Source organism: Balaenoptera physalus (genome assembly GCF_965194825.1).
Source record: "Balaenoptera physalus genome assembly, chromosome: 12".
Lineage (NCBI taxonomy): Eukaryota > Metazoa > Chordata > Mammalia > Artiodactyla > Balaenopteridae > Balaenoptera > Balaenoptera physalus.
The window spans coordinates 91,653,833-91,677,756 of record NC_138897.1 but is presented as its reverse complement, the minus strand read 5'-3'; the positions used below and the strand labels follow the sequence as shown (position 1 = coordinate 91,677,756).

Genomic DNA, 23,924 nt, shown 5'->3' with positions numbered 1-23,924 from the left:
GTTATGAAAAATCAGGGGAGGGTAGAAAACATGGGAGGAGTGTTTCTATTTAAAAAAGATTGTCAGGAAGTGAGAGAGTGGCATGGACATATATACACTACCAAACGTAAAATAGATAGCTAGTGGGAAGCAGCCGCATAGCACAGGGAGATCAGCTCGGTGGTTTGTGACCACCTAGAGGGGTGGGATAAGGAGGGTGGGAGGGAGGGAGACGCAAGAGGGAAGAGATATGGGAACATATGTATATGTATAACTGATTCACTTTGTTATAAAGCAGAAATTAGCACACCATTGTAAAGCAATTATACTCCAATAAATATGTTAAAAAAAAAAAAAGGTCAGGGAAGGTCCCATTAAAAAGGGTACTTCTATCAATAACTTGAAGAAGGAGTGAGCTATTTAGTATCTGGGAGAAAAGTTTCCAGGCAGAGGGAACAGCAGGTGCTAGGGTCCTGAGGCAGGAGAGTGTTGGACGTGGTCAGTGAACTAGCAGGGAGGCCAATGTCTTTCACTAGAGAGACCTAGAGTAGAAAACAAGGTCAATAAAGGAGGAGGTGGAAGCTCAGGTGGATCCTGGAGACCGTTGAGGACTTTGGCTTTACCCTGGGTGACATGAGACCATTGGAAGGTGGTGAACAGAAGGACATGCTCTGACTATAGCTGTTGTAGGAATCCCTCTGGCTGCTGTGTTGAGGATAGCCTTCAGGAAGTAAGGACATAAGCAGGGGGGCTGGTTACGATGATGTTGCAAGAGATGATGGTGGCTGTGGAGATGGAGAGAAAAATGGGATGGGATATATTTTGAAGTTTTATTTACTGTAATCTTACTGCACGCTGGCACTGTGCTAGGGACCTTCCCATATTCCTCGTCGTTCTTTATTCTAACAGCAACCCAATCAGCTTCCCCCAAGTACAGTTTTTTGCAGTGTTGGAGTTGTAGGAAGCAACCCCCTACCTCCACCACTTAATCTTAAATAGTGTCCATCTCCCAGTCACGACAAAGAAACATAGATTCTAACTTAAGACAGGGTGCTTCCAGAATATCCCCCTCCTCTGACCTCCAAGTTCTGGACCAATTCTAGCTCCGTCTGCAAGTCATCTCCTTTGTGAAAGCATGAGTCCATCTCAACCCAGAAGAAGACTCATCTGCGAGGGATTCATGTATATATGTTCATCCCTTTAACACTGGAATGCACATTCCGCGGGAGCAAAAACCCTGTCTAACTGGTCACCACAAGGTCCCCAGAGCCCGATCCATAGTAGGAACTCAAGAAACATTCATTCATTCAGAAATGCCCAGTGAGTAAATTCTGTGGGCTAGCAAGGACGGGGGGCAGGGGGTGTGAGGAGTTCCACGGTGTAAAGCATAGACCCAGCCCTCATGGGGCATGGAATTCCAGAGTTTCACCAGCGGGCCGACAATTTCTCTTGGAACAGGAGGAGGGCTGGACTTATACACCTGACAGCCGCTTGGTTCATTCTTTTTTTTTTTTTTTTTTTTTTTTTTATAGATTTATTGATTGATTGATTGATTTTTGGGTGTGTTGGGTCTTCGTTTCTGTGCGAGGGCATTCCCCAGCTGCGGCGAGTGGGGGCCACTCTCCATCGCGGTGCACGGGCCCCCCACCGCCGCGGCCTCCCCCGTTGCGGAGCACAGGCTCCAGACGCGCAGGCTCAGCAGCTGTGGCCCACGGGCCCAGTTGCTCCGCGGCATGTGGGATCCTCCCAGACCAGGGCTCGAACCCGTGTCCCCCGCATTGGCAGGCAGACTCCCAACCACTGCGCCACCAGGGAAGCCCCGGTTCATTCTTAATTCCTTCACCTCGGCGCCCCCCAACCAGGCACAGCACCTATAGGAGAACCCAAGGAGAAGTAAGCTATAGTCAAAATAACTGGCTAAGCCGAGGTCTCCTGGGGTCCCAGGCTCGGCCGATGTTCTTTCTGCTTGCCCCACGTTGGCCACCAATGTTTCCATTGAACTCAATGGTCTTGAAATGGGTTTGTCCACATACGCCTCTAAAAATAATTTTGAAAAATTGTGTTCTCTCTTGCATAATCTCTAGTGAACATTTAACATTTTTCATCATAAATACAAATATTAAATTCTGAAAACTTAAAAAAAAAATTAACAGGCTACTTGCCATCACCCCTTGACACGCTCACCCTTTTCAGGCCCCTCCTCACTACCCCATATCCTTCTTAGCAAGCTCAGAGAGGAGGAAAAGGAAGAGATTCAAGAAAGTTCTTCCCGTTTAAAATGAAACAGGGCTTCCCTGGTGGCTCAGTGGTTGAGAATCTGCCTGCCAATGCAGGGGACACGGGTTCGAGCCCTGGTCTGGGAAGATCCCACATGCCGCGGAGCAGCTGGGCCCATGAGCCACAACTACTGAGCCTGCGCGTCTGGAGCCTGTGCTCCACAACAAGAGAGGCCGCGATGGTGAGAGGCCCGCGCACCGCGATGAAGAGTGGCCCCCGCTTGCCGCAACTGGAGAAAGCCCTCGCACAGAAACGAAGACTCAACACAGTCATAAATAAATAAATAAATAAATAAATAAAAGAACGTGAATTTCTTTAAAAAAAAAAAAATGAAACAGAGTTGGGGAGGGATAAATTAGGAGTTTGGGATTAACATATACAGACTACTATATATAAAATAGATAACCAACAAGGACGTACTGTATAGCACAAGGAACTCTACTCAATATTCGATAATAACCTCTATGGGAAAAGAATCTGAAAAAGAATGGATAGATGTATATGTACCACAATCATGTTGCTGTACACCTGAAACTGACACAACATTGTAAATCAACTATACTCCAATAGAAAATAAAAATTAAATTAAAAATAAATAAATAAAATGGGAACAGAGCTGAAAGGACTTTCCTTTACCAAGAATCTTAAACTGTCTGTGGGTGACCTCCCTTGGGTCTCTACAATTCCCATCTTCCCGATGTACCAGTAGCTTATTTATTTATTTTTGTTAATTCTTGGCTCTGCTTTTTAAAAATATTTATTTATTTTTATTTATTTATTTGTTGGTGCCAGGTCTTAGTTGCGGCACATGGGATCGTCGTTGTAGCAGGGGGCTCTGAGTTGCGGCTTGCGGGATCTAGTTCCCCAACCGGGGATTGAACCCGGGCCCCCTGCATGGGGAGCGCGGAGTCTTAACCACTGGACCGCCAGGGAAGTCCCACCAGTTGCTTATTTTTGGTTTAACGATTCAAATGGATACTATTTAGACACCACACGCCTGATCTGTAATTCCCCAGGGTATGCTAGCTGCTTCCAAAAAAAATGTTAAAGGATATAGAAATTTGCCAGACCAAATGCACTTACATTGTTATCAGAGGGCTGACCTCACAGTCACTTCTTTGGAATCTCCCCTCCACGTATAAGGTCCCCTATGTTCCTTTTTATCTCTCCCACTGTCGAATGCGTTAAGTTAGATTTTCCATGTTTCAAAGTCCTCACTATTATACACTTGACGGTTAACCAATAGAGTAAATTATGCATGCATATTGAGTCCTCTGGAGTATGTTGAAGCAGTTTCATGTGAAAGGCATGAGTATTTGCAAATAACAAGGAAATTTTTTTTTTTAAGGCCCAAACTGAGGGTCTAGAAGAGGAGCGGCACCCACACTTGACATAGAAGCCAAGATGAAAAGAGGTTTCGACAACATGAATTTCATGTTTCTCTCATCCCTTTCACTTCCCACCCCGAGAGGCCTCTATTCACTCTGGTACTTTCATCACGCATGTGCGCTGGGCTAGACCACCTGATCTGAAGCCATGAGTAATATGAAGCCATCAATAATAACTAGGGGGCTTCCCTGGTGGTGCAGTGGTTGAGAGTCCGCCTGCCAATGCAGGGGACACGGGTTCGAGCCCTGGTCTGGGAAGATCCCACATGCCGCGGAGCAACTGGGCCCGTGAGCCACAACTGCAGAGCCTGCGCGTCTGGAGCCTGTGCTCCGCAACAAGAGAGGCCGCGATAGTGAGAGGCCCGCGCACCGCGATGAAGAGTGGCCCCCGCTTGCCGCAACTAGGGAGGGCTCTTGTACAGAAACGAGGACCCAACACAGCCAAAAATAAATAAATTAATTAATTAATTTAAAAAAAAATTGTGAGTACACATTTAAAAATAATAATAATAATAATAATAATAATAATAACTAGGGAGGGTCAGATCCCCAGGCCAGAACCCTTCTGTCACCACTCCTCTGTCTCAGGGGTCCACGACGACAGGGAAGACAAGAACTGAAGATTCTCCACCTAAATAAAGCATCCAGCCCAGTGCTGACCTTCGGGAAGAACCTCCCAGTCAGACGGCATAGCAAGTGCAAAGGCCCTGAGTCAAATGGTAGTGACCATGCAGGGCCTTGGAAGGCCACGGGGTCAGGACTTCAGATTTTATTCAAAGTGTGATGAGAAGCCATCTGGAAAGTGTTGAGCAGGGGAGTGATGTGACCTACATTTCCAAAAGATTATTCTAGCTGCTATGTGGTAACAGAGTGAATGGGATTGGGTTTGAGGGGGTGGGACGGAGTGCAAGCAGAGAGGCCTGTTAGGGGGATGTTGCTGGACAGGTGGAGACGCTGAAAGGAGGAGACTGTATATATGTATCATAGATAGGAACACTGCAGACAAGATTACAGCATCTTTCCACATCTGCTCCATGGATTCCATTGCATGACTATCCCATCATTTACTTATCCCTATTCATATGTGTATGATATATATATGATATAATGTGAATATATGCAGGTATCATATATATCTGATATGTATATATGATACCTATCTATAGGTCTATATACCTATATACAAATATAAGCTTCTATAGGTACACATCTTTATTTTATTATTATTATTATTTTTGACTGCGTTGGGTCTTCGTTGCTGTGCGTGGGCTTCCTCTCGTTGCAGCAAGAGGGGGCTACTCTTCATTGCGGTGCACGGGCTTCTCATTGCGGTGGCTTCTCTTGTTGCAGAGCACGGGCTTCAGGCATGGGGGCTCAGTAGTTGTGGCACGCGGGCTCAGTAGTTGTGGCACATGGGCTTAATTGCTCCGCAGCGTGTGGGATCTTTCCAGACCAGGGCTTGAACCCATGTCCCCTGCCTTGGCAGGCAGATTCTTAACCACTGCCCCACCAGGGACGTCCCCACATCTTTAAATGTCTATATAGAGAGAGAGATAGTTTGGAAGGTAAAACAAGCAGTCCTTGGAGCCCAGACAAGATGAAAGTAAGTTGCAGCAGAAAACTGATTTCCCCCAAGTCCTAACTAAAGGAGTCACGAAGTGGGACTCAAGGAAGAAGAGAGAAGACCTCCTGGGGCAAGAAGCTGGCATATTTTCATTCCCAGCACCTAGTGCCCAAGAGGTTCTCCCGGGCTGCTCCAGAAGAAAGGGGAAAGGGTTATTCCAATCAGGGACTCAGCCAAGTTCCCTGAGCTTACCAGGTCAAAGGGTTGTTTGAAATTTTGTTTTTCTGGCCTCCATGGTGTGGTTGCCTCAACCCGCCCCGCCCACCCATGGGGATGTGGAAATCGGGAGGATGGTACCCAGGCCAGATGTGCCTGAACTGATGGCCCAAAGTTCAACCTCTCCACCTCCTCTCCAGACCCAAGAGGAGAGCAGAGGAGAAGATGTGGCCACAGCCCAAGGTCCTCACCAGGAATAGGGGTAAATAAATAGTGAGAGAGTCACCCGATGGAATCCATGGAGCAGATGTCGAAAGACGCTGTAATCTTGTCTGCTGTGTTCCTTTTTTTTGGCTGCCCTGTGTGGCATGCTAGATCTTAGCTCCCCGACCAGGGATCAAACCTGTGCCCCCTGCAAGGGAAGGGCAGAGTCTTAACCACTCAACCACCAGGGAAGTCCCTGTGTTCCTATTTTTTATAAGGGAAATGTATTCGGTTATTCCTTGCAGTGTTGAAACTTATTATCTTGGTTCACCTTTCCATGCTCTGGCTCCCCCTTAGAATGTCAGCTCCATGAGATCTGGGTCTCTGTCAGTTTTGTTTCATAGCCTAGAGCACAGCCTGGTGCCCCAAGGATGCTCCGTAAAGATACGCAGAATAAATAAATAAAGGATGACAGTGTATGTAAATACTTCCAAATGTCCATCCATGCTCAGAGGCCCCCGCTTCAAGCCTTTTCTTTCCTGGAGCCTAGAAAGAACGATTTCCATGGGCAAGGTTTGGACATGGAACTCAATCACTCAACAAAGTGTTTTTGATGGATACAAAAGCCTAGAATGGCTCAGAGGCTACAAGAGGGAACAAGACAATCACAGCATGCCCTTTCCCCACATACACAAGAGCTTATGAATCAGGGACAGACAGAACAAGATAGAACCCACAAGGTTAACACTCAAAGTCCTCTGGCTGGATGCTCTTCAGTAGACTGAATAAGTGCTTCCCTCGTGGCGCAGTGGTTAAGAATCCACCTGCCGATGCAGGGAACACGGGTTCGAGCCCTGGTCCGGGAAGATCCCACATGCCGCGGAGCAACTAAGCCTCTGCGCCACAACTACTGAGCCTGTGCTCTAGAGTCCGCGAGCCACAACTACTGAGCCCGCATGCCACAACTACTGAGCCCGCGAGCCTAGAGCCCATGCTCCACAACAAGAGAAGCCACCACAATGAGAAGCCCGTGCACTGCAGCAAACAGCAGCCCCCGCTCGCCACAACTAGAGAAAGCCCGTGCGCAGCAACGAAGACGCAACACAGACAAAAATAAATAAATTAAATAAATGAATTTTAAAGAAAAAGACTGAATAAGAATAGATTCATGAAGCACATTTTCTGTATTCAAGGAAAAATCAGAAGACTATATTCTTACTCACCAAATCTAATTCAAGAAGATGAAGCCATAAAACCTATTGCGTTTTGTTTGTTTGTTTAAGGCTCTTGACTGCTTTTAATTATTTACGAATTTTCATGACAATTTACCATCCCAGAATATTAAATCTGCATGCAAAGAATGATTATTTGCTATGATTAATGATTTAAAAAACAATACATTGGTATTTATTAAGAACTTTCATACCTGTTCCAAAATATATTTTATTAACTGCATTATAGCTGGATTAAGTCACTGTTTTGAAAGTGATCACAGCGATTGTGAATGAGGTCAGATGAAGCACAAATTTTTAAAAACCAGTAATATTACTTCACAGTGATGATCTCGGAGAGGCAGCAGTGAGTGGTGGCATGAAGTGAGATCTTAATTCCCTGCCCGGGAATTGAACCTGGGGAGCCTGGATGAAAACCAGGAATCCCAGCCACCACACCCCCTGGCTCTTGCCCCCAGTGAAAAATGCATTTCTCACGGAGGCAAAACTGTAAAAACAGGTACAAAGTGTATTATTAGAGGCACAGCGCAACAACAAGTGGGAGAGCACACAGAAAACAGTTTGTTTGGTTAAGACAGAAGCAGGGCAGAGATGCACACCCGGAGAGGAAGGGTGTGGGCGTCCCCCCAATGAGGAGGAGTGCAGTAGAGAGGCGGTTAAGTCATGCATATAGTGCAGTTCTTCCGGGTCTCTGTTCACCTCTGGCCAATTATCTGGTTTCTTTCTCCACACCTGCCCTGCCCTAGGACCCTCCCTAACATGCGTGTGCAACTTCTTTCCAACATGGATTCCAGCCCAGACGCCTATGGGACGGCCTTAGCATCACCTATTATGGGGTGGTGCCCCTCCTTTTTGACCCCCAAGGGGCCTTCCTGCACATGTGCAATGTCTCTCTTGCCCCAGGGATCGGAGATGTATGACCTCTTGATCTTTTAACAGGAGTTACTCCCACTCTGTTCCTGCCATAAAAATGTCCAATGTCCGGTTATTTACCCTATTTCTATTGCTGGTTTTTATATCGAGGTGCAGGTCTCTAAATATAGACAGGAGTCTGGTCATAAATATGTAGTCCTGGAGCCTGTTTGTCTTTTGCTTCAGCAAATGTAAACAGGGGGCTGGTAATGAATGTCTGGCCTGGAGCCCATCTTCTTCTCCCGGCAGGAAGTGGGAACAGGAGGCCAGTTGTAAATGTCTAGCCTGGAGCCCATCTACCTCCTGCCTCAGTGTGATCTCCTATGAAAGTGCCAAATAAGTACTTTTCTCATGATTTCATTCAGAACTGAAAGCTTTCATGGATATGTTGAATTTGACATATATTTTGATGAAGGGCAAATACATATAAAAGAAATGAAAGGTGGGTGAATATTTTCTGTGGCATACAGAGGCATGAGCTGAGGCATGGGAAAATGCAAGGCTCATTCGGTTAGAAAAAACATGAGTAGGAGAATGGGATGAAATTTTATCAGTGGCTTTCACATACAACCTGTTTTTTCATAAGTTGGTAAATCTGGCCAATTCTGCTAACCCAGTGAATTGGTTTTTTGGCACGTTGCATTTGGCAAATTGGTTTTGGATGAATTGGACCACTTCCGGGATCACCTGACATAGACATTTGTTATCAGTTCAACTGTCATCCCCTCCCTTAGGCCTTCCCCAGCCAGCCAACAATTAGATACACCTTCCTTCCCCTTCCCTAGGCTAAAAGTATTTCACTCTGCTTCCCTCATAGTCTAAGTCTAAATCATTCTGATTATTAATTTCTTTACTTTTTTCTATTCTGTCTTCTCCCATTGCCATGAAATTTCAGGAAAGCAGGGCCCCTTCTCCTTGTGGTGGCACATGGCAGGCAGAAAATATGTGTCACATGAATGCAAATGTCCCCTACAGCTCACTGATCTCTACCATTTGATAAATGGAATATTTATAAATGGAATATTTCCTGCCATATCAATAAACAAAGGATGTCACAGTCATCAAAGATTGCAACCCTCCAACGTGAGCTCGTGAGCCCTGAGGAAACTCAGAATGTGAAAATACAGGATACTGGCCCCAGAGCTGAGGTGCATCTCAAAGGAATGATTTCAGTGAGCCCACACTCTTGTATCTTCCCATACATAGAAAAGCGCTAAATCCCTTAACTTGAGATGTCTGGTTTTCTTTAATTAACAAGAATCTTTTGACATTCCCGGCTACCCACCCTTTGTTGCAAAACTCCTATATATCCTGGCTCCCCCCTCGCCTCCTCGGAGCAGTTTCTCAGAGCTATCTGAGATGCTGTCTCCCGGGCTGCAGTCCTCATTTTGCCCCAAATAAAACTTAACTCGCAACTCTTACGTTGTGCATTTTTTGAAGGCAAACACCCAGAGGGCACAGGCCACTTTCTTGTGCTTTCTGTACGACACTCAGCCACTCAAGATCACCCACAACTCGGTGATACACTTCGTACTGGGTTTTAAGACAGCCCGAATCCTTATTAGCCAAGTGCTTCCGGTGAAAGAGGTGTTCCTGCAAGCAGAGGCCTCATTTAATCCTACAGATTTAAACCAGCCATACAAGTCATCTAAGGCTGGCCATGGTTTCCTCTCTACATTGTTTTTAACAGGGCAAGAAACAGTGACCAGATGAGGTGACTTGCCACCCTCTGGCTTGATTTGGCTTCTTATGTATTTGCAAAGTTCATTCTTCAGAAGCCAGGCTCCCAGGAGAAGGACTCTATTTCCTGAAAAATTGTCTCTAGTGCAGTCAGGGGGCACAAATGGTGAAGGAGGGGAATAGATGGTGTAATAAGATGCAGAGAAATCTTATTTACACACACACACACACACACACACACACACAGCTTCCCCCACCCCCAGTTCATTGTAGGTGGTTACAGTTCAAAATACTGCCCAGACTCTCCACCCTAATGGCCGTTTTTTTCACCCACTGAGCTAATCACCATCTGAAACTAAGTCCTTGGTGTGCCTCCAGGGCAGCACTTGGTTCTTGCCCATCGGTTGCCGGGACAAAGTAGCAGCTCAATAAATACTTATGGGGAGATGAAAGATACTGAGAGTTCAGAATTTGTCTGTCTGTATTATAAGTCTCTACTGGGCATTTCTTTTGGAAATTTCGGGCAATTGAAATCTTTATTTTTATTAGCGTTCTTTTATTTATTGCGTGCATTTGTACTCGAGATTCTTTTGTTTTTGTTCTTTAAACTTTTAGGATGCCACGAAAGAGTCTGAATTTGCTGGAGGGTGTCCTTAGAGGGAGGGAAAGGGCACTCTGGACAAAGCCGCCGGGCTCTGTCCCTTTCTCCTCCAGCTGGCACGACAGTAGTCTCTTCGGCCTCTCCCAATATACCGGACCCCGCCCCGACCTTAACGGAAGCCTAGCCGGGTACAACCAGCCCAGACAGGAGCCCGCGCCACGGCGGCGGCGGCAGCGGCGGCGGCGGAGGGATCCGGGCCGCACGGTCGAACCACACTCAGACCGCACACTGATTGGCTGGCTGGGCATTGGGCTCGCATCAGCCCAGGCCGTCGCACCGAGGAACGCGGGACACAGCGCCACCAATCGCAAGGCGTTGTGGTGCATCGAGGCCGCGCCTCTCAGCCAATCGAAAAGGGGATTCGGAAAAAGCCGTGCCCAATTGGTGCTGGGCCGCAGGGCGGGGTCATCCTTCGACCTCTGAGGCGGAGTGCTGTCACCTTGACAACTCAGTCATGCTGCAACTGTTTGTCTCCCCCAATCCCAGCAGGATATTCACCGTCGACCTCACTGAGTCACAGCCTCGAGCTCGACTTCTGTGGGGCTAAAGGGGGGATTTGCATCTGAAGTGTCCGGGACATGCTTATCTTTCATGTAGATGTTCAGATGTGTACAGTGGGCTCCTAGTATGTGCGAGACTCAATGCACTGGGGGAATCGGAACCCGACAAAGTCCGGTGGGAAGAAAGTGAACAAATTCATCAGATCACTCAAGTTAGCGAGAGGTGCCCGAAGATAATAAAGTCACAGAATAGAGAGTGGCGGGGGTGGAGGTGAGGAGGGGGCTACTTTTGATGTGGGCATGGTCTGAGTTAACCTTGGGGCTCTTTAGAAGTACAGATGTGATCCGTGCCGGAGGCATTTTTCCACCATCCCGTCTACTTGGCTTTGGGGCAACCAGAGGTGTGGGACCCGCAGACTGGATGCCGCAAACGCAGGTGCCTCCAAGGGGATATGAAGCTCTCCCTGCCCCAATTGGTCCAACCACACTCATTCCCCCTCCTGAAGACAAAATGGGCTTGAGAAGCTATCAGCTTGCCTCTTTAGGGTAGGACCAGGATATGTTTGTGTTTCGTACACGCACATATCGTAGGTTTCCGAGGTTATGCTGCGTTGGAGTGAGGTCTGAGGAGCTGAGAGATCTTGCAAAGGTGACTGTGGTCGGATCCCATGACACGACTAAGCGATGCAGGCATTTCAAGGCAGCCCTGTGTCTTGTTGGAGACTTAGATCTTCACTTACTTGCAGCATGTCCCACCTCCCCCAGGACAAAACCTTAGAAAAATGACTCTGCTTTTCCTTACAGGAATTCAATCTTTCAACATTTATGGAGCATTTCTTCTCTAAATAGTAATACACTACCTACCCAAACTCAGAGGCTGAGAAAGAGGACCAAGCCACTTACATTTTTTTGTGCATAGGATTAAAAAAAAGTGAAGAAATGCTGGAACTGGGTTATGAGTTAAATGCCTCTCTTTTTTTCTTTTTGCCACCCAGCTTGTGGGATCTCAGTTCGCTGACCAGGGATTGAACCCATCCGAGGGCAGTGAAAGCATTGAATCTTAACCACTAGACCACCAGGGAACTCCCAGAAATGCCTATTTTAAATGTTTATATTTAATAAAGTAATGCTTTCAATTAATGCTAATTATTTTAATACAATGTTGGAATATATACACAGTGCAATGCTTTGTGGTATTGGTGGAATTTTTAGGATTTATTAAAGATTTTGATTATTATGTACTTACAACAGAGGGTGTGTTTAAAGTCGTGTGATGAAAATGGTATACCTGCAAAACAGTGAATCTGTGACTGTAGAAATAATCACTCTTAGAGATAAGTTCACAGGCTAACTTGAGACTTTTGTGAAGGTGGGGGCCAGAGCCAAATTAAAATAAATATATACATGTGACTGAAAATACTAAAGTAGAAGAAGGAGGAAAGTGACACTCCAGTCATATAACTCTAGAAATAAAAAGATAATTTAACCTGGGTTCATAGCTTCTAGCTCTGGTAAGGCTCCATAATGATCTGTTTCCTTTTCTGTTATTTTCTCCAGTTCGGTTCTTTGTCTTTTTTTTTTTTTCATTTTTTGGCCATGCCGCACGGCTTGCAGGATCTCAGTTCCCTGACCAGGGATTGAACCCAGGCCCTTGGCAGTGAAAGCGTCCAGTCCTAACCGCTGGACCACCGGGGAATTCCCATCCAGTTCTGTTCTTTGAAACATTTTCTAAACATACACATATGTATAGAATATGTGTATGTATAGCTTATATTTGCATTCTCAGATTTCTAAAATAAGCTCTTTTTAATGGTGGTATTATTTTCTGACCAGCCTTAGAAACAGAGACTTGCAATCATTGAAATAAAACACTTGCAGAAGAATTTTGACACAGAAAAACAGATATAAGAGAGGAGAGAATTCATTGTCTTAATGCAGGGCAAACTGTAGGCACTCAATACATATTTATTCACAGATGCATTTTTACCCATAATTTGATACGGGCCTTTGTGACTTTTGTCTAGACCTGAACAGGATTCATCATTTCATCCTTTCTTTAGATTCCTTTTCTTTCTCCAATTGGTTGACACCTAAAGGCTGATTTCATTCTCTTTTATAAGATAACTTCTGTTGGTTTTTGTTTTTGTTTTTGTTTTAAATGAAAGCTTCTTTCTTTACTTATTTTTGGTCGTGTTGGGTCTTCGTTTCTGTGCGAGGGCTTTCTCTAGTTGCGGCGAGCGGGGGCCACTCTTCATCGCAGTGCGCGGGCCTCTCACTGTCGCGGCCTCTCTTGTTGCGGAGCACAAGCTCCAGACGCGCAGGCTCAGTAGTTGTGGCTCACGGGCCTAGTTGCTCCGCGGCATGTGGGATCTTCCCAGACCAGGGCTCGAACCCGTGTCGCCTGTATTGGCAGGCAGATTCTCAATCACTGTGCCACCAGGGAAGCCCTGTTGGTTATTTTAAATAAATTTTTTTTTTTTTTAATTTTTGGCTGCGTTGGGTCTTCATTGCTGCACGCAGGCTTTCTCTAGTTGTGGTGAGCGGGGGCTACTCTTCGTTGCAGTGCGTGGGCTTCTCCTTGCGGTGGCTTCTCTTGTTGCGGAGCACGGGCTCTAGGTGCGTGGGCTTCAGTAGTTGTGGCTCGCGGGCTCAGTAGTTGTGGCTCACGGGCTTAGTTGCTCCGCGGCATGTGGGATCTTCCCGGACCAGGGCTTGAACCCCTGTCCCCTGCACTGACAGACAGATTCTCAACCACTACCCCACCAGGGACGTCCCCACATCTTTAAATGTCTATATATATAGAGAGATAGTTTGGAAGGTAAAACAAGCAGTCCTTGGAGCCCAGACAAGGTGAAAGTAAGTTGCAGCAGAAAACTGATTTCCCCCAAGTCCTAACTAAAGGAGTCACGAAGTGGGACTCAAGGAAGAAGAGAGAAGACCTCCTGGGGCAAGAAGCTGGCATATTTTCATTCCCAGCACCTAGTGCCCAAGAGGTTCTCCCGGGCTGCTCCAGAAGAAAGGGGAAAGGGTTATTCCAATCAGGGACTCAGCCAAGTTCCCTGAGCTTACCAGGTCAAAGGGTTGTTTGAAAATTTGTTTTTCTGGCCTCCACGGTGTGGTTGCCTCAATCCGCCCCGCCCACCCATGGGGATGTGGAAATCGGGAGGATGGTACCCAGGCCAGATGTGCCCAAAAGTTCAACCTCTCCACCTCCTCTCCAGACCCAAGGGGAGAGCGGAGGAGAAGATGTGGCCACAACCCAAGGTCCTCACCAGGAATAGGGGTAAATAAATAGTGAGAGAGTCACCCGATGGAATCCATGGAGCAGATGTCGAAAGATGCTGTAATCTTGTCTGCTGTGTTCCTTTTTATTGGCTGCCCTGTGTGGCATGCTAGATCTTAGCTCCCCGACCAGGGATCAAACCTGTGCCGCCTGCAAGGGAAGGGCAGAGTCTTAACCACTCAACCACCAGGGAAGTCCCTGTGTTCCTATTTTTTATAAGGGAAATGTATTCGGTTATTCCTTGCAGTGTTGAAACTTATTATCTTGGTTCACCTTTCCATGCTCTGGCTCCCCCTTAGAATGTCAGCTCCACGAGATCTGGGTCTCTGTCAGTTTTGTTTCATAGCCTAGAGCACAGCCTGGCGCCCCAAGGATGCTCCGTAAAGATACGCAGAATAAATAAATAAAGGATGACAGTGTATGTAAATACTTCCAAATGTCCATCCATGCTCAGAGGCCCCCGCTTCAAGCCTTCTCTTTCCTGGAGCCTAGAAAGAATGATTTCCATGGGCACGGTTTGGACATGGAACTCAATCACTCAACAAATTGTTTTTGATGGATACAAAAGCCTAGAATGGCTCAGAGGCTACAAGAGGGAACAAGACAATCACAGCATGCCCTTTCCCCACATACACAAGAGCTTATGAATCAGGGACAGACAGAACAAGATAGAACCCACAAGGTTAACACTCAAGGTCCTCTGGCTGGATGATCCTCAATAGACTGAATAAGAATAGACTCATGGTGCTTCCCTGGTGGCGCAGTGGTTGAGAATACGCCTACCAATGCAGGGAACATGGGTTCGAGCCCTGGTCTGGGAAGATCCCACATGCTGCGGAGCAACTAAGCCCGCGTGCCACAACTACTGAGCCTGCGCGTCTGGAGTCTGTGCTTCGCAACAAGAGAGGCCGCGACAGTGAGAGGCCCACGCACCGCGATGAAGAGTGGCCCCCGCTTGCCGCAACTGGAGAAAGCCCTCGCGCAGAGGCGAAGACCCAACACAGCCATAAATAAATGAATGAATGAATGAATGAATGAATAAATAAATAAATAAATAAAGACTCATGAAGCATATTTTCTATATTCAAGGAAAAATCAGAAGACTATATTCTTACCAAATCTAATTCAAGAAGAAAAAGCCATAAAACCTGTTGTGTTTTTTTGTTTGTTTGTTTAAGGATCTTGATTACTTTTTTATTATTTACAAATTTTATGACAATTTTCCATTCCCAGAATATTAAATCTGCATGCAAAGAATGATTATTTGCTATGATTAATGATTTTAAAAACAATACATTGGTATTTATTAAGAACTTTCATACCTGTTCCAAAATATATTTTATTAACTGCATTATAGCTGGATTAAGTCACTGTTTTGAAAGTGACCACAGCGATTGTGAATGAGGTCAGATGAAGCACAAATTTTTTTAAAACCAGTAATATTATTTCACAGTGATGATCTCGGAGAGGCAGCAGTGAGTGGTGGCGTGAAGCGAGATCTAATTCCCTGCCCGGGAACTGAAGCTGGGGTGCCTGGATGAAAACCAGGAATCCCAGCCACCACACACCCTGGCTCTTGCCCCCAGTGAAAAATGCATTTCTCACGGAGGCAAAACTGTAAAAACAGGTACAAAGTGTATCATTAGAGGCACAGCACAACAACAAGTGGGAGAGCACACAGAAAACAGTTTGTTTGGTTAAGACAGAAGCAGGGCAGAGATGCACACCCGGAGAGGAAGGGTGTGGGCGTCCCCCCAATGAGGAGGAGTGCAGTAGAGAGGCGGTTAAGTCATGCATATAGTGCAGTTCTTCCAGGTCTCTGTTCACCTCTGGCCAATTATCTGGTTTCTTTCTCCACACCTGCCCTGCCCTAGGACCCTCCCTAACATGCGTGTGCAACTTCTTTCCAACATGGATTTCAGCCCAGAGGCCTATGGGACGGCCTTAGCATCACCTATTATGGGGTGGTGCCCCCTCCTTTTTGACCCCCAAGGAGCCTTCCTGCACATGTGCAATGTCTCCCTTGCCCCAGGGATCGGAGATGTATGACCTCTTGATCTTTTAACAGGAGTTACTCCCACTCTGTTCCTGCCATAAAAATGTCCAATGTCCGGTTATTTACCCTATTTCTATTGCTGGTTTTTATATCGAGGTGCAGGTCTCTAAATATAGACAGGAGTCTGGTCATAAATATGTAGTCCTGGAGCCTGTTTGTCTTTTGCTTCAGCAAATGTAAACAGGGGGCTGGTAATGAATGTCTGGCCTGGAGCCCATCTTCTTCTCCCGGCAGGAAGTGTGAACAGGAGGCCAGTTGTAAATGTCTAGCCTGGAGCCCATCTACCTCCTGCCTCAGTGTGATCTCCTATGAAAGTGCCAAATAAGTACTTTTCTCATGATTTCATTCAGAACTGAAAGCTTTCATGGATATGTTGAATTTGACATACATGTTGATGAAGGGCAAATACATATAAAAGAGATGAAAGGTGGGTGAATATTTTCTGTGGCATACAGAGGCATGAGCTGAGGCATGGGAAAATGCAAGGCTCATTCGGTTAGAAAAAACATGAGTAGGAGAATGGGATGAAATTTTATCAGTGGCTTTCACATAAAACCTGTTTTTTCATAAGTTGGTAAATCTGGCCAATTCTGCTAACCCAGTGAATTGCTTATTTGGCACACTGCATTTGGCAAATTGGTTTTGGATGAATTGGACCACTTCTGGGATCACCTGACATAGACATTTGTTATCAGTTCAACTGTCATCCCCTCCCTTAGGCCTTCCCCAGCCAGCCAACAATTAGATACACCTTCCTTCCACCTCTCCAAGCTACAAATATTTCGCTCTGCTTCCTTCATAGTCTAAGTCTAAATCATTCTGATTATTAATTTCTTTACTTTTTTCTATTCTGTCTTCTCCCACTGCCATGAAATTTCAGGAAAGCAGGGCCCCTTCTCCTTGTGGTGGCACATGGCAGGCAGGAAATATGTGTCACATGAATGCAAATGTCCCCTACAGCTCACTGATCTCTACCACTTGATAAATGGAATATTTCCTGCCATATCAATAAACAAAGGATGTCACAGTCATCAACGACTGCAACCCTCCAACGTGAGCTCGTGAGCCCTGAGGAAACTCAGAATGTGAAAATACAGGATACTGGCCCCAGAGCTGAGGTGCATCTCAAAGGAATGATTTCAGTGAGCCCACACTCTTGCATCTTCCCATACATTGAAAAGTGCTAAATCCCTTAACTTGAGATGTCTGGTTTTCTTTAATTAACAAGAATCTTTTGACATTCCCGGCTACCCGCCCTTTGTTGCAAAACTCCTATATATCCTGGCTCCCCCCTCGCCCCCTCGGATCAGTTTCTCAGAGCTATCTGAGACGCTGTCTCCCGGGCTGCAGTCCTCAGTTTGCCCCAAATAAAACTACTCGCAACTCTTACGTTGTTTATTTTTTGAAGGCAAACACCCAGAGGGCACAGGCCACTTTCTTGTGCTTTCTGTACGACACTCAGCCACTCAAGATCACCCACAACTCGGTGATACACTACGTACTGGGTTTTAAGACAGCCCGAATCCTTATTAGCCAAGTGCTTCCGGTGAAAGAGGTGTTCCTGCAAGCAGAGGCCTCATTTAATCCTACAGATTTAAACCAGCCATAGAAGCCATCTAAGACTTGCCATGGTTTCCTCTCTATATTGTTTTCAACAGGGCAAGAAACAGTGACCAGATGAGGTGACTTGCCACCCTCTGGCTTGATTTGGCTTCTTATGTATTTGCAAAGTTCATTCTTCAGAAGCCAGGCTCCCAGGAGAAGGACTCTATTTCCTGAAAAATTGTCTCTAGTGCAGTCAGGGGGCACAAATGGTGAAGGAGGGGAATAGATGGTGTAATAAGATGCAGAGAAATGTTATTTACACACACACACACACACACACAGCTTCCCCCACCCCCATTTCATTGTAGGTGGTTACAATTCAAAATACTGCCCAGACTCTCCACCCTAATGGCCGTTTTCTTCACCCACCGCCCTAATCACCATCTGAAACTAAGTCCTTGGTGTGCCTCCAGGCCAGCACTTGGCTCTTGCCCATCGGTTGCCGGAACAAAGTAGCAGCTCAATAAATACTTCTAGGGGGATGAAAGATACTGAGGGTTCAGAATTTGGCTGTCTATTATAAGCCTCTATTGGGCATTTCTTTTGGAAATTTCGGGCAACTTAAATCTTTGTTTTATTTTTATTAACGTTCTTTTACTTATTGTGTGCATTTGTACTCGAGATTCTGTTTTTGTTCTTTAAACTTTTAGGATGCCACGAAAGAGTCTGAATTTGCTGGAAGGGGTCCTTAGAGGGAGGGAAAGGGCACTCTGGACAAAGCCGCCGGGCTCGGTCCCTTTCTCCTCCAGCTGGCACGACGGCACGCTCTCCGGCCTCTCCCAAGATACCGGACCCCGCCCCGACCCTAACGGAAGCCTAGCCGGGTACAACCAGCCCAGACAGGAGCCCGCGCCCGCGGCGGCAGCGGCGGAGGGATCCGGGCCGCACGGTCGAACCACACTCAGACCGCACACTGATTGGCTGGCAGGGAATTGGCGTCGCATCAGCCCAGGCCGTCGCACCGAGGAACGCGGGACACAGCGCCGCCAATCGCAAGGCGTTGCGGGACATCGAGGACGCGCCTCTCAGCCAATCGAAAAGGGGATTCGGAAAAAGCCGTGGCTAATTGGCGCTGGGCCGCGGGGGGGGGGGGGGTCATCCTTCGGTCTCTGAGGTGGAGTGCTGTCACCTTGACAACTCAGTCCTGCTGCAACTGTTTGTCTCCCCCAATCCCAGGATATTCACCGTTGACCTCACTGAGTCACAGCCTCGATTTCGACTCCTGTGGGGCTAAAGGGGGGATTTGCGTCTTAAGTGTCTGGGACATGCTTAGGCTTTCATGTAGATGTTCAGATGTGTACAGTGGGCTCCTAGTATGTGCGAGACTCAATGCACTGGGGGAATCAGAGGGAACCCGACAAAGTCCGGTGGGAAGAAAGTGAACAAATTCATCAGATCACGCAAGTTAGCGAGAGGTGCCCGAAGATAATAAAGTCACAGAATAGAGAGTGGCGGGGGTGGAGGTGAGGAGGGGGCTACTTTTGATGTTCGCATGGTCTGAGTTAACCTTTGGGCTCTTTAGAAGTATAGATGTGATCAGTGCCGGAGGCATTTTTCCACCATCCCCTCTACTTGGCTTTGGCGCAAGCAGAGGTGTGGGACCCGCAGACTGGATGCCGCAAACGCAGGTGCCTCCAAGGGGATATGAAGCTCTCCCTGCCCCAACTGGTCCGACCACACTCATTCCCCCTCCTGAAGACAAAATGGGCTTGAGAAGCTATCAGCTTGCCTCTTTAGGGTAGGACCAGGATATGTTTGTGTTTCGTACACGCACATATCGTAGGTTTCCGAGGTTGTGCTGCCTTGGAGTGAGGTCTGAGGAGCTGAGGGATCTTGCAAAGGTGACTGTGGTCGGATCCCATGACACGACTAAGCGATGCAGGCATTTCAAGGCAGCCCTGTGTCTTGTTGGAGACTTAGATCTTCACTGCCTTGCAGAATGTCCCACCTCCCCCAGGACAAAACCTTAGAAAAATGACTCTGCTTTTCCTTACAGGAATTCAATCTTTCAACATTTATGGAGCATTTCTTCTCTAAGTAGTAATACACTACCTACCCAAACTCAGAGGCTGAGAAAGAGGACCAAGCCACTTACATTTTTTTGCGCATAGGATTAAAAAAAAGTGAAGAAATGCTGGAACTGGGTTATGAGTTAAATGTCTCTCTTTTTTTCTTTTTGCCACCCAGCTTGTGGGATCTCAGTTCGCTGACCAGGGATTGAACCCATGCGAGGGCAGTGAAAGCACTGAATCTTAACCACTAGACCACCAGGGAACTCCCAGAAATGCCTATTTTAAATGTTTATATTTAATAAAGTAATGCTTTCAATTAATGCTAATTATTTTAATACAATGTTGGAATATATACACAGTGCAATGCTTTGTGCTATTCGGGGGAAATTTTTAGGATTTAGTAAAGATTTTGATTATTACGTACTTACAACAGAGGGTGTGTTTAAAGTCGTGTGATGAAAATGGTATACCTGCAAAACAGTGAATCTGTGACTGTAGAAATAATCACTCTTAGAGATAAGTTCACAGGCTAACTTGAGACTTTTGTGAAGGTGGGGGCCAGAGCCAAATTAAAATAAATATATACATGTGACTGAAAATACTAAAGTAGAACAAGGAGGAAAGTGACACTCCAGTCACATAACTCTAGAAATAAAAAGATAACTTAACCTGGGTTCATAGCTTCTAGCTCTGGTAAGGCTCCATAATGATGTTTCTTTTTCTGTTATTTTCTCCAGTTCTGTTCTTTGTCTTTCTTCTGTTTTTTTCATTTTTTTGCCATGCTGCATCGCTTGCAGGATCTCAGTTCCCCGACCAGGGACTGAACCTAGGCCCTTGGCAGTGAAAGCATCCAGTCCTAACCGCTGGACCACCGGGGAATTCCCATCCAGTTCTGTTTTTTGAAACGTTTTCTAAACATACACGTATGTATAGAATATGTATGTATAGCTTATATTTGCATTCTCAGATTTCTAAAATCAGCTCTTTTTAATGGTGGTATTATTTTCTGACCAGCCTTAGAAACAGAGACTTGCAATCATTCAAATAAAACACTTCCAGAAGAATTTTGACACAGAAAAACAGATATAAGAGAGGAGAGAATTCATTGTCATAATGCAAGGCAAACTGTAGGCACTCAATATGTATTTATTCACAGATGCATTTTTACCCATAATCTGATAGGGGCCTTTGTGACTTTTGTCTAGACCTGAACAGGATTCATCATTTCATCCTTTCTGTAGATTCCTTTTCTTTCTCCAATTGGTTGACACCTTAATGCTGATTTCATTCTCTTTTATAAGATAACTTCTGTCGGGTTTTTTAAATAAGTTTTTTTTTTTTTATTTTTGGCTGCGTTGGGTCTTCATTGCTGCACGCAGGCTTTCTCTAGTTGTGGCGAGCGGGGGCTACTCTTCGTTGCGGTGCGTGGGCTTCTCATTGTGGTGGCTTCTCTTGTTGCGGAGCACGGGCTCTAGGTGCGTGGGCTTCAGTAGTTGTGGCTCGAGGGCTCAGTAGTTCTGGCTCACGGGCTCTAGAGCACAGGCTCAGTAGTGGTGGTGCATGGGCTTAGTTGCTCCGTGGCATGTGGGATCTTCCCAGACCAGGGATCGAGCCCGTGTCCCCTGCATTGGCAGGTGGATTCTTAACCACTGCCCACCAGGGAAGCCCTATGAGATAACTTCTTTGCAGAGGTTTCTCTTCCTAATTTTGTTAATTTCTTTTTTTTTTCCACGCCATGTGGCATGTGGGATCTTCGTTCCCAGACCAGGGATCAAACCCACACCCCATGTAGTGGAAGTGTGGAGTCTTAACCATTGGACCGCCAGGGAAGTGCCTAATTCTGTTAATTTTTGATTTCATGGCCTGTAATTTACATTTTCCCAATGCTTACATTTTATGATTTAATCAACATCCAATTCACAGCAGCCTGCCAATGTTGAAGTCAAGTATAGATTTAAGAATGAGAAAAAAAAATCTGACTTCAGCAGTAATTGGAAGTAATTGGCATTACGTCTTTAGTGACTGTAAGGATAGAAGTCATAGCTGGCTATGGGTGAGTGTTTTGAATATGAAATCCAGTTGTGGAAACTTTTAAATTATAAGATGCTGTTTCTGTCCTGTACCTGCTGCTAAATTATAAGACCTAATGCAAACATGATCAAGGTGTGTTTCAGACTTGTAAACTTGCCTGTTGTGAGAAAGTTATCTTTAAAAAGTGTTTGGAGCCTGTCGGTCATGGCAGAATGTCCAGTGGTTCCACAGGACAAGAAAATAGAGCGCTGAATACTTAGCATACTTTTGAGACTCTGGAGGAGATGCAGAGCTGTGGGCATAGCTGCAGACACTCAGCCAGCGCCAGGACATGGGCCCGCACACCTCTGCCACAGAACACACTAAATCTTAGTGCATATACACCACTGAAGAATAACCCCAAATCCCTGGGTCCCGAATGAAATTGGCCTGCCTTAAGGAGCCCTGGGATTAAATACTACCACTCTTATTTCACTCTGGTTAATAATGCTAAGCCTCTTTGTGTTACAACTGGAATAGATGGGACAAATGACATGTTTGGGGGAAAAAGAAAAGCAAGCTTATCCATTAGACCAGGGGTCCCCAACCCCTGGGCCGCGGACCGGTACTGGTCCTCCGGCTGTTAGGAACCAGGCCGCACAGCAGGAGGTGAGCGGAGAGCGAGCGAAGCTTCATCTGCAGCTCCCCATCGGTCCCCATGGCTCGCATTACTGCCTGAACCATCCCTCCACCCCCTTGCCTTTTGTGGAAAATCTGTCTTCGATGAAACCAGTCCCTGGTGACAAAAAGGTTGGGGACCGCTGCATTAGACTAAAGATGTAAATGTACCTTTTTGTTTGATCACCATAGATTGGTTTCCAATCTTCTGCACCAAGGGAAAGATGGGTAAAATGAAATTAACAGCCTAGTTCCTAGAATACTATCGGCAAAACTAAACACTCAATAACATTATATTGTGTTATGTCATATAAGTGTTATATTGTGTTATATAATAATGTTACATAGTTTTATATTTGCACTAAGTGCAACCACTTGCATAAAAATCACAGAAACATAATGGGCACTTAAGGTAAATAAGTCAATTTAGGAAGTGCAGCCATTGATCAGAACAAATTTACCAATATCCTTAATAAAGGAATAAAGGAATGGTTAAAGAAATTGTGGTATATCCATAAAATGGGGTACTATCAGCCAAAGAATGGTACAGCAAACTGAGGTGTATGTACAAAGAAACAAAAACAAACAAAAAAACGGGGTCCAGAAAAGTGTGTAGAATATACTATTATTTGTTAAATAATGGTATATGCATACCTACTACTGCAGGCATTGGTCATCCCTAGCAGGAGTCATAAGAAACTGATGAAGGGGTCGCCTTGGGGAGGAGAATGTGGTGGTCAGGGGCAGGGCAGGAGCAAGACCTGGTGTTCACCCAACACCCTTTTGTTCCTCTGAACTGTGTACCGTGAGATCACTTATCTTTGCCAGCAGGTCTCGAACTTTTTGGTTTCAGGACTGCTATAGATGGAATGTCTGTGTTCTCCCAAATTCACATATTGAAACCCAACCCCCAATGTGACTGTATTTGGCGATGAAGCCTTTGGGAGGTGAATTGGTCATGCACGTGGAGCCCTCATTAATGGGATTAATGCCCTTACGAGAAAAACTAGCTCTCTTTTTCTGCCATGTGAAGACACAGAGAGAGGACAGCTGTCTCTGAAGCAGGAAATGGGTCCTCAGCAGACACCAAATCCGAGGCTGCCTTGATCTTGGACTTCCCAGCCTCCAGAATTGTGAGAAATAAATGTTTAAGCCACCCAACCGATGGTATTTTCATTATAGAAGTCCAAACAGACTAAGGTGAGGAACTTTAAATATTCTTTGACTTACTGAAGACCCCAAAAGCTTTTGTTTCTGTGGCTTATCAATTAGAATTAGAATCTATCAATTAGAATTAACAGTCAAGTTAGAAATAATTACCAAATTAGAAATAAAAACTGAGAACCAATATATAGGTGTGTGTGTGTATATATATATATATATATATATATATATATATATATATATATATATATATTCATTTAAAAATAATAAAAAGTTCATTATATGGTACCATAAACAACATATTTTTGGAAAAATAACTATACTTTGCAAAACAAACAAAAAAAATTAGTGAGAAGAGTGGCATCGTTTTCCGTTTTTACAAATCTCTAACATCTCACTTAACGAAAACAGCTGAATCCTCATCTCGGATGCAGCACTCCGTCTATTATGATATCACACGTCTTGTAGCCTCTGGAAAACTCCACTGTACATTTGTGAGAAAA

General features: G+C 45.5%; 1 protein-coding gene across 3 annotated transcripts in view; it reads right to left on the bottom strand.

Moving 5' to 3' along the window:
* LOC309640052 (acetoacetyl-CoA synthetase) overlaps positions 1–23,924 on the bottom strand; it is a 108,175-nt gene that overhangs the window by 52,308 nt on the left and 31,943 nt on the right. The window lies entirely within an intron of this gene.